The sequence below is a fragment of the Cupressus sempervirens genome, chromosome 2 (genome assembly GCF_028749045.1).
Source record: "Cupressus sempervirens isolate cs-2001-9-10 chromosome 2, ASM2874904v1, whole genome shotgun sequence".
Taxonomy (NCBI): domain Eukaryota; kingdom Viridiplantae; phylum Streptophyta; class Pinopsida; order Cupressales; family Cupressaceae; genus Cupressus; species Cupressus sempervirens.
The window spans coordinates 266,168,197-266,177,678 of record NC_143119.1 but is presented as its reverse complement, the minus strand read 5'-3'; positions in this window follow the sequence as shown (position 1 = coordinate 266,177,678).

Below are 9,482 nucleotides of genomic sequence, written 5' to 3'. Positions count from 1 at the left end.
AGTGTGGTAGATTATGATTAGATTGGTAGAGACTTTTCATTCATTGTCACACGGATTGTGGGCACATTTATTTATCAATTTGTTTTGCTTTGATATCAACACCAAGCTTTTCTTTCTGAATTCTTATTTTGAGATAGTGAGAATCTAAAATAGATTGAATAAGATGGGAGGAAGGAGAAAGAGGGTCAGACCAACTAGCTATAAGAACTGGAAGAAGAAGACAAAGATTTGGGAAATTCTAGAATAGAGGAAGTTCATGAATTTTATGGAGAAGCTTACCCACCAATTCATTAAGACTTGGAAGGATGGGAGAATTTTGGTGGGTAATTAGAGAATGGAGGTTACTAAAGACATCATTGTGAAAGCTATAGGCCTTGACATAGAGGGATCCAATTTTTACAGAGATAGGAAGCTTTCGGGTTGGGTAGTGGAAGAATTTGTAGATACAGCTAAAGAGAGTAATAGATTGGTTAAAATTGGTAATTCCTATTTTATACCTGGCTCTATATCTTAGCCTTGGAGGTTTTTCATGTTTGTTGTTATTGAATATTTAACTTTGGATTGTCACTTTACTAAGTTATTTGGGTATTATTTTATGTTGGTAAACCATTTTAGGCATAGGTTTATGCTTAATCTTCCCTTCTACCTCAGGTACTCATTGGGTAATACAATATTAGCTATTTAGAATGATCCTAAAGGTGGCCATTCTTGTCATGAGGGTTTAATGGTGCTATTTATGAACCTTCTCAAATCAAAAAAAGTGGTTAGACCCCGTTATAGTAAGAAAACTCTAGAGTGTGACACTGAGGGGAGTGAATAGGATGAGGAATTTGATGAGAATGTGGAGGATGAGGTTTCAAATATAGAGGTTAAGAAGAGGAAAAATATTGATCCTAGAAGCTCATCTAGGAAGAAAAGGAAGATTAAGGAGGTTGATTTTGAAATGGATATGGATTCTAAAGAGGATCTAGAAGAGGTTAACTAGAAAAGTCGCATTGGTAGTAGGGTTTCTAGAAACAAGGGGAAGAATATGGACATGGTTTCAAGCATACCTTCTAATGTTGAATCTTCAATTAAGAGGATGGAGAGAAAAGGGAAAAATGTACTTTCTCAAGGGAAGGTGGATGTTAAAGGGCTTGAGGAGACTAATTATGAAAGAGACAATGTTGGTGGGGATGAGGATGACGTTACTCATAACAAGATCGATGATGACCAAGGGTTTTTGAAAGGGATCTTTGGTAATATGAGGCTAATGAAGAAGGAAATTAGTAGTTTGTAGTATATGTAGGACATTTTGAGAGAACTTGACTAGCTCAACAAAACTACTAGAGGGGAGAGAACTCTAGGACAACATATTGATAGACTTTCTTATATCTATAGATCATGTCATTAAGGTGGCATATAGATCTCAGATAAGAATATTATACTATCACAATTTGAATATAAAAATAAAGAATCTAATATTTATAAAGGAAGACACCAGTTAGCTATATCATAGAAATAAGACTGAAACTATTTGATAAGTCTCCAATAACTAAGATTCATTAAACTTTACATGGTATTAGAGCTTACTTGATAGAGAGACTATTAAAATAAAAAATCTCAAATAACATAAGAGTAGAAGATAGACTCGAAGGTGCTATAAACTTCTTTTCATGGAAAATTTGGATTACTACAATCCTTGAAGAACTATAAGTAGAAACTTTCATTGAATCTGATATTCTGATTCCTAAAGATGAAACAAAAAAAACCACTTGGAAAAGGTGAAACAATAAAGCCAAGAAAATCATAGTTGACTCTATAAAGGATCACATACTTCCATCCATATCAAATCTGGAGAAAGCCTTTGAAGTATTCACAACAATAAAAAATTCATTTAAAATCAACAACTCAAGCAGATTGATTACTCTGAAGAATCAATGGATGAATACTAAAATGAATAAGGGAGAAACAAGCTCATCTTATTTTGGAAGGATCTCTGAAATTAAAAATCATCTAAATTCCATTGGAAACAAAGTAGAAGATCAAGAACTCTCTATATTAGCACTTAGAGGATTACCACTATCATGGGAAGCATTCATTCAAGTTGTTAGTAGAACATAATCCATTCATTTGATCAACTAAAGATTAATTGTACATCAGAAGAGTTAAATGCTATAAGAAAAATAATAATAAGTTAAACAAAATTGATTTCTCCAAAGTTAAATGCTATAAGTGTGAGAAATTTGGACATATCTTTAGTAAATGTCCTGAAAGGGAAAGAATCTTAGCCTCTTTAGCCAAAAGTAAGAAAGATGAAAATCCATTATTCTCCACTGCTTTATCAAGTGAGATAAACTCTAATAAAAGTGTGTGGATAATAGATAGTGGTGCTTCTCGACATGTAATAGGATTTAGGGACAAATTTGAAATACTTGAAAATTACAGATTTAAAGGAGTTACTATTGGAGATAACTCCACTCATCCAGTCAAAGGTATTGGGACCTGCTCTATTCAATTAAGGACTAGAGTTACATTAAGGTTGAAAGATGATCTATTTGTATCTAGAATAAAAACAAATTGAATTTCAATCTCTAGATTAATAGATGAAGTATTTCAAGTTACATTCAATGAAGGAAACGTTTTGTAATGGCCTAAAAAATCAAATCTAAAAAATGCTATCACCATAGGGACTAGAGATGGGACCTTATATAAACTATGCAACATTCAAAACCAAACTCTTAATCATAAAATAACAAACTCTAATGAAATTTGGCATAGAAGAATTGGGCATATTGGTTTCAGTTCACTACCAAAGATAGAAAAAATCACCTCTAGAATACCAAACCTAACCTCTAAACATATATGTAAAGGATGTGCTCTAGGAAAGAACATTAAAAAACTTTTCCCTCCTGGTGAACACAAGTCTAAATCAATCTTGGAACTAATTCACTTAGATCTACGTGGGCCCATGCTAACTTGCTCCCTAGGAGGTTATTGCTATTACATAACATTCATTGATTACTCTAGGATAACTTGGATTTTCTTTCTAAAAGTTAAAGAATCAAATAAGATGTTATCAAAATTAAAAGAATACAAATAATTGGTGAAAAATCAAGTGTCAAAGAAAATTAAGACTCTAAGATTTGACAATGGAGGAGAATATAATTTTTAAAATTTTAAAACCTTTGTACATTTGTTGGGATTAAGAGGGAGTATATAGTACCTTATAATCTTTAATATAATGGGGTAGTTGAAAGAAAAAATAGAAATATTGTTGAAGCAGCAAAAGCTATGCTTCATGGTCAAAACCTACATTTCTCATTCTAGGCGGAAGCCACAAATACTATTGTATACATACAAAACAAATGTCCACACTCCATTCTAGAAAATATAACACCTAAAGAAGTCTTTATAGGAAATAAACCTGACATAAGTCACCTCAAGATTCTTGATTGTCCTGTGTTATACATATAACTAAAGAAAGAAGAACTAAGTTAGAACCATTTGGAAAGAAAGGAATACTTGTTGGGTATAGTGAAAACTTGAAAGGATACAAAGTTTATGTTCTTGGAAAAAGATTAGTAGAAGTGAGTAGAGATATCATATTCAAGGAGAATAGTGTCTTAAAAATATCTAGAGCACAAATGATGAGCCCATTATAGACTTAGATGAAAGTCCGCAATTTGAAATTTAGAGGGAGAATATATCAGAATAAATAGACGAATACAAGATGTAGAAAATAGAAACATCTCAAATGTCAAAAAGAGACCTTTGTGGGAAAGAAAAATGCTTGAAGAAAATGATATTGAACCGGATGAAATTACTAAGGAAGTCAAGAAAACTAGAAATAAATCATGTTATACTAAACTACTAATTGAGCTCACTAAATTTGAACCCACATCTGTTAAAGAAGCTCTAACTTGTCAAGCATGGAAAGATGCTATGGTTGAAGAATATCAATTAATACTATAAAATGATGTATGGGATATTGTACCTAGACCTAAAGTCAAATATGTTGTTTCTTCAAAGTGGATCTATAAAATCAAGTATGCAATAGATGAGAGCATTGAGAAACATAAAGAAAGGTTTGTTGCTCGAGGTTTTTCACAAAAGGCAGGTATTGATTATGAAGAATTTTTTTTTGTAGTTGCTCATTTCACTTTAGTTAGGGCAATTCTTGCATTAGCAACAATGAAATGATGGAAGATGCATCTAATGGATGTGAAAATTGCATTCTTAAATGGAGTCATAAATGAAGAAGTTTATATTGAACAACCTAAAGGTTTTGTGATAAAAAATGAAAGCCTATATGTATGTAAAATAAAGAAAGCTTTGTATGGCCTTAAACAAGCACCTCAAGCTTGGTATGAAAGAATTGATAGCTATCTCATCAAATTAAGATACTCTAAAAATGAAGCTAATCCTAATATCTATTTTAAGATTTCTTTTGGAGATATGATCATATTGGTCCTTTGTGTTGATGATCTCTTCATATCAGGTGAAGATCATCTTATTGCTAAATGCAAACAAGATCATACTATTGAATTTGAAATAAAAGACCTAGGTTTACTACATTACTTTTTGGGTCTAGAAGTATGTCAAAAGAAAGACTACATATTCTTAAATCAAGGAAAATATACTTAGGAAATTCTAAATAGATTTGGGATGATGGACATCAAGCCAATTCCAATTCCAATGGAAACTAATCTACACAAGCTAAAAGAGGAATAAGTACATTCAAAATCTATTAATCCTACCCTTTACAGACAAATTATTGGATCTCTCATGTTTTTGGTGAACACTAGGCTTGATATTTGTTATTCCACAAATGTACTAGGTCACTTTATGTGTGAACCTAAGAAAATACACCTAATGGTTGGAAAACACATTTTGAGATATCTATGTTGTACTATTGGTCTTGGAAAAAAATACAAAAATGTTGAAATCAAACTTGATGGCTATACTGATTCTGATTGAGTTGGTTGCTCCATAAACCATAAGAGTACCACCAAATGTTGCTTCAGTCTTAGATCAACAATGATATTATGGTTCAGTATAAAAGAACCTACATTTTCCTTGAGTTCTACTAAAGCATAATATATGATAGCCTCCATAGGAGCACATGAAGTGGTTTGGTTAAGGAAGCTATTATTTGGATTATATGGAAAGAAGTTAGATTCTACTATGATCCATTGTGACAATCAGAGTTGCATCAAACTTTTTGCGAATCTAGTGTTTCACAATCAGTCAAAGTACATTAAGATTCCTTACCACTATATCAAAGATATAGTTGACATGAATGTGATCAAGCTGATCTATGTTAACACAAATGATCAAAATACTGATATTTTCACTAAACCTCTTGCAAGAGTGAAAATGGAGTATTTTAGATCTAAACTTGGTATGAAAAATCTTTAATTACATTTTTTGTAAATTTATTCATGAATATATTAAATTATATTGCTTGCAAACTTGTTAAATGAAAGGTGGTGATCTTTCATGTGTTTAAAAGTATCTATTGTAAGGTGATGATCTTATCAATAGATGATCAACCTTTTAATACCAAAAGTATTGAAGGTTATTGGTGTCACTGTTATTAGGTTGGATTCTGCCAGACACATTGATATCCATCATGGTTATTAGGTTGGACACATTGATATCCATCATGGTTATTAGGCTGGATTTTGCTGGACACCATGAAAATCAGTTATTATTGTTCTATAGGCTAGACATCTATTTTGATTGAGCTAGTTGTTCCATAAACCATAAGAGTACCACCAAATGCTACTTCAATCTTAGATCAACAATGATATCATGGTTCAGTAGTAAACAACTTGATCAACTTTAGTGAAAATTGAAAGGATACAAAGTTTATGTTCTTGGAAAAAGATTAGTAGAAGTGAGTAGAGATATCATATTCAAGGAGAATAGTGTCTTAAAACTATCTAGAAGCATTAATGATGAGCCCATTATAGACTTAGATGAAAGTCCACAATCTAAAATTCAAAGGGAGAATATATCAAAATAAACTAGACCAGTACAAGATGTAGAAAATAGAAACATCTCAAATATCAAAAAGAGACCTTTGTAGGCAAGAAAAATTCTTGAAGAAAATGATATTGAACCAGATGAAATTACTAAGGAAGTCAAGAAAATTAGAAATAAATCATGTTATACTACACTACTAACTGAGCTCCCTAAATTTGAACCTACATCTATTAAAGAAGTTCTAACTTGTCAAGCATGGAAAGATGCCATGGTTGAAGAATATCAATTAATACTATAAAATGATGTATGGGATATTGTACCTAGACCTAAAGTCAAATATGTTGTCTCTTCAAAGTGGTTCTATAAAATCAAGTATGCAATAGATGAGAGCATTGAGAAACATAAAGCAAGGGTTGTTGCTTGAGGTTTTTCACAAAAGGTAGGTATTGATTATGAAGAAACTTTTGCCTTAGTTTCTTGTTTCACTTTAGTTAGGGCAATTCTTTCATTAACAACAATGAAATGATGGAAGGTGCATCAAAAGGATGTGAAAATTGCATTCTTAAATGGAGTCATAAATGAAGAAGTTTATATTGAATAGCGTGAAGGTTTTGTGATAAAAATGAAAACCTATATGTATGTAAACTAACGAAAGCTTTGTATGGTGTTAAAAAAGCACCTTGAGCTTGGTATGAAAGAATTGACATTTATCTCATCAAATTAGGATACTCTAAAAATGAAGCTGAACCTAATATCTATTTTAAAATTTCTAATGGAGATATGATCATATTGGTACTTTATGTTGATGATCTCTTGATAACAGGTGAAGATCATCTTATTGCTAAATGCAAACAAGATCTTATTTCTGAATTTGACATAAAAGACCTAGGTTTACTACATTACTTTTTGTGTCTGGAAGTATGTCAAAATAAAGACTACATATTCTTAAATCAAGGAAAATATACTTAGGATATTTTGAATAGATTTGGGATGATGAACATTAAGCCACTTGTAATTCCAATGGAAAATAATCTACACAAGCTAAAAGAGGAAGTAGCACATTCAAAATCTATTGATCCTACCCTTTATAGACAAATTATTGGATCTCTCATGTTTTTGGTAAACACTAGGCTTGATATTTGTTATTCCATAAATGTACTAGGTCACTTTATGTGTGAACCTAAGAAAATATAACTAATGGTTGGAAAACATGTTTTGAGATATCTACATGGCACTATTGGTCTTGGAACAAAGCACATAAATGTTGAAATCAAACTTGAAGGCTATACTAATTCTAATTGAGCTAGTTATTGTATAAATTGTAAGAGTACCACCAGATGCTACTTCAGTCTTAGATCAGTGTTGGTAAATAGATTTGTTCTTTTAGATTATTACTCTTAAATGGCCAACTTGGAACAATATCTAATTACAAATAGGTTAAAAGCCACTTGTGGATAAGTTGGCTTTGCTCTAAATTGGTAGGTACAACTCCCTAAAATAGATTTGCAATGAATAATGTTTTCTTCTAAATTAATTTGGGGGTATGTTCTTAATTTGAGAATAGAAGAGGTATAACCAAGCTAGACCTAAATAGAATCTAACTTAGACAAATAGAAGTTTCTAAATACCAAAAAAGTTTTATGCATTACATATCTTATGAATTCATAAAACTTATCTAAATAATAGCTAATACTGAACTAAGTGAATTTGAATCTAAATTATGATAAATAAATTGAAAATGCTAAAAGGGTTTCTCTATGAATGAACAATAACAACACCTATTACATTCATTCATTGCCTCAAAATAGAAGAGGTAAAACTCTATTTTTCCCTCATTTTGATTCAAACAAAAGAGAAAACATAAACTAAATATCATAGCAACTGGAACAGAAAATGATTGACATAAAATACCATTCAATTTTCTTTGCATCAAAAAGTACTTCACACCAAAAATTTGTGACCTTTCATTAATCTTTCAATTTTATACATATAGAGTTTTGAGATGACCATTACAATGGAAGCTTAATCAGTTCATCTTCTAAATATGACAAATGGCAGGGTGCCAGTTTGTCGTATTATAAAAATACAAAAGAAAATGAAAAGGAGGCATAATATGAATCATTTAGACTTCTTCCCTTTTTCTATTTTTTCCCTTTATGCCTTAGCATCAACTATTATTGGAATTAGCTCTTCATGTCTAGGTACATGGATATTGGTATACCTTAAGAGCCATTTAGAATTCTCTCTAGGCAATTCTTCCACAACATTGGACTAATTTGGTAGTTCCTCTTTGGCCATGTGTAAACATCCACTGAGTGCCTCTAATTTAGTGATCCTGCCTTGACTATGGAAGTTTATATCTAACAAACTATCTAGGAATCTAGAAAAGTTCTCCTTTATGACATTGACTCCAACAAGTACTTTTCCTTGGCCACTAGTTTGAGAGTCTATATGTAACTCTCTCATAAGTTCAAATCCTCTATCCTATGTATTCCTCACATTTTCCTCTATTTCTTTGAGCCCTTTTTCTATAGATTGGATCATCTCAATTTTAAATTGCATGCTTTGAAGCCACTTGAACAAAGGCTCATCTCCCTTTGGTAAGATTTTAGCTTCCACCACTTCTTTTGGTTTTCATTTGGATGATCATCTTTAAGAGGGAGATACAATCTTTGAATTTCACCCTTTCTCCAACCAAAGTATTGCTATTTGATATAATGTTATCTTTTTTAGTTTCCAATCTTAAGATAACATTACCAATCTTCTCTACGATTGTGACTCCTTCCAATTTGAGTTTCTTGATCCATTCTTTCCAATCTGGCCATAATGCCTATCTTCTTGGAGCTTGGAAATGAGGGCTTGCACTTTAGCTACAGTAGGAGTCTGGGTCATAGACACACTAGAGATACTTGCTAGCGGAGTGACTAGTTGCCTGATAAATGTGTTCAACTCTTCTATCTCAACTTTCATCTTGATCTTTGATAACTTAAGACTTTCTAATTTTCCTTCTATTACTCCATTACTTGATCTCCACAAGAAAAATTTTGTGTCATGTCTGGCCTCTCCAAGATTGATTGAATGCAGAGTGAAATCATTAGGCATCATGTCCTTGATTCTTCCTCCTTTGTTTGGCTTGGCTATTTCCATTGTCAAGTGCCCTATTTTTAGATCTTGCCCAAGTATTGACAAAGTCTTTTGCTTCTTTACTTTTGTTAATGCAGTCCCAAAATGAACTATAAGAGATACAATATCTTTTGTAAAAACACTTTCATCCTTTCTCTTTCTCTTCCTTTCCAAAGTATCTTCCAACCAAGAATCCATTCCTATCACTTTGGAAGTCATTCCAAGTGATTCAATACTAAACATCTTTTTCTTAACTAGAGTCATTGTTACAGCAGTTGAAGAGAAAGGATTTTTTTGAATCTTTAGAGATTAACCTGGGAGAAGTCTGGCCCTTCTCCACTTTTGAAGTTTTCTTTGCTGCCTCATCTGACTCAGTAAACTTGCTGCTA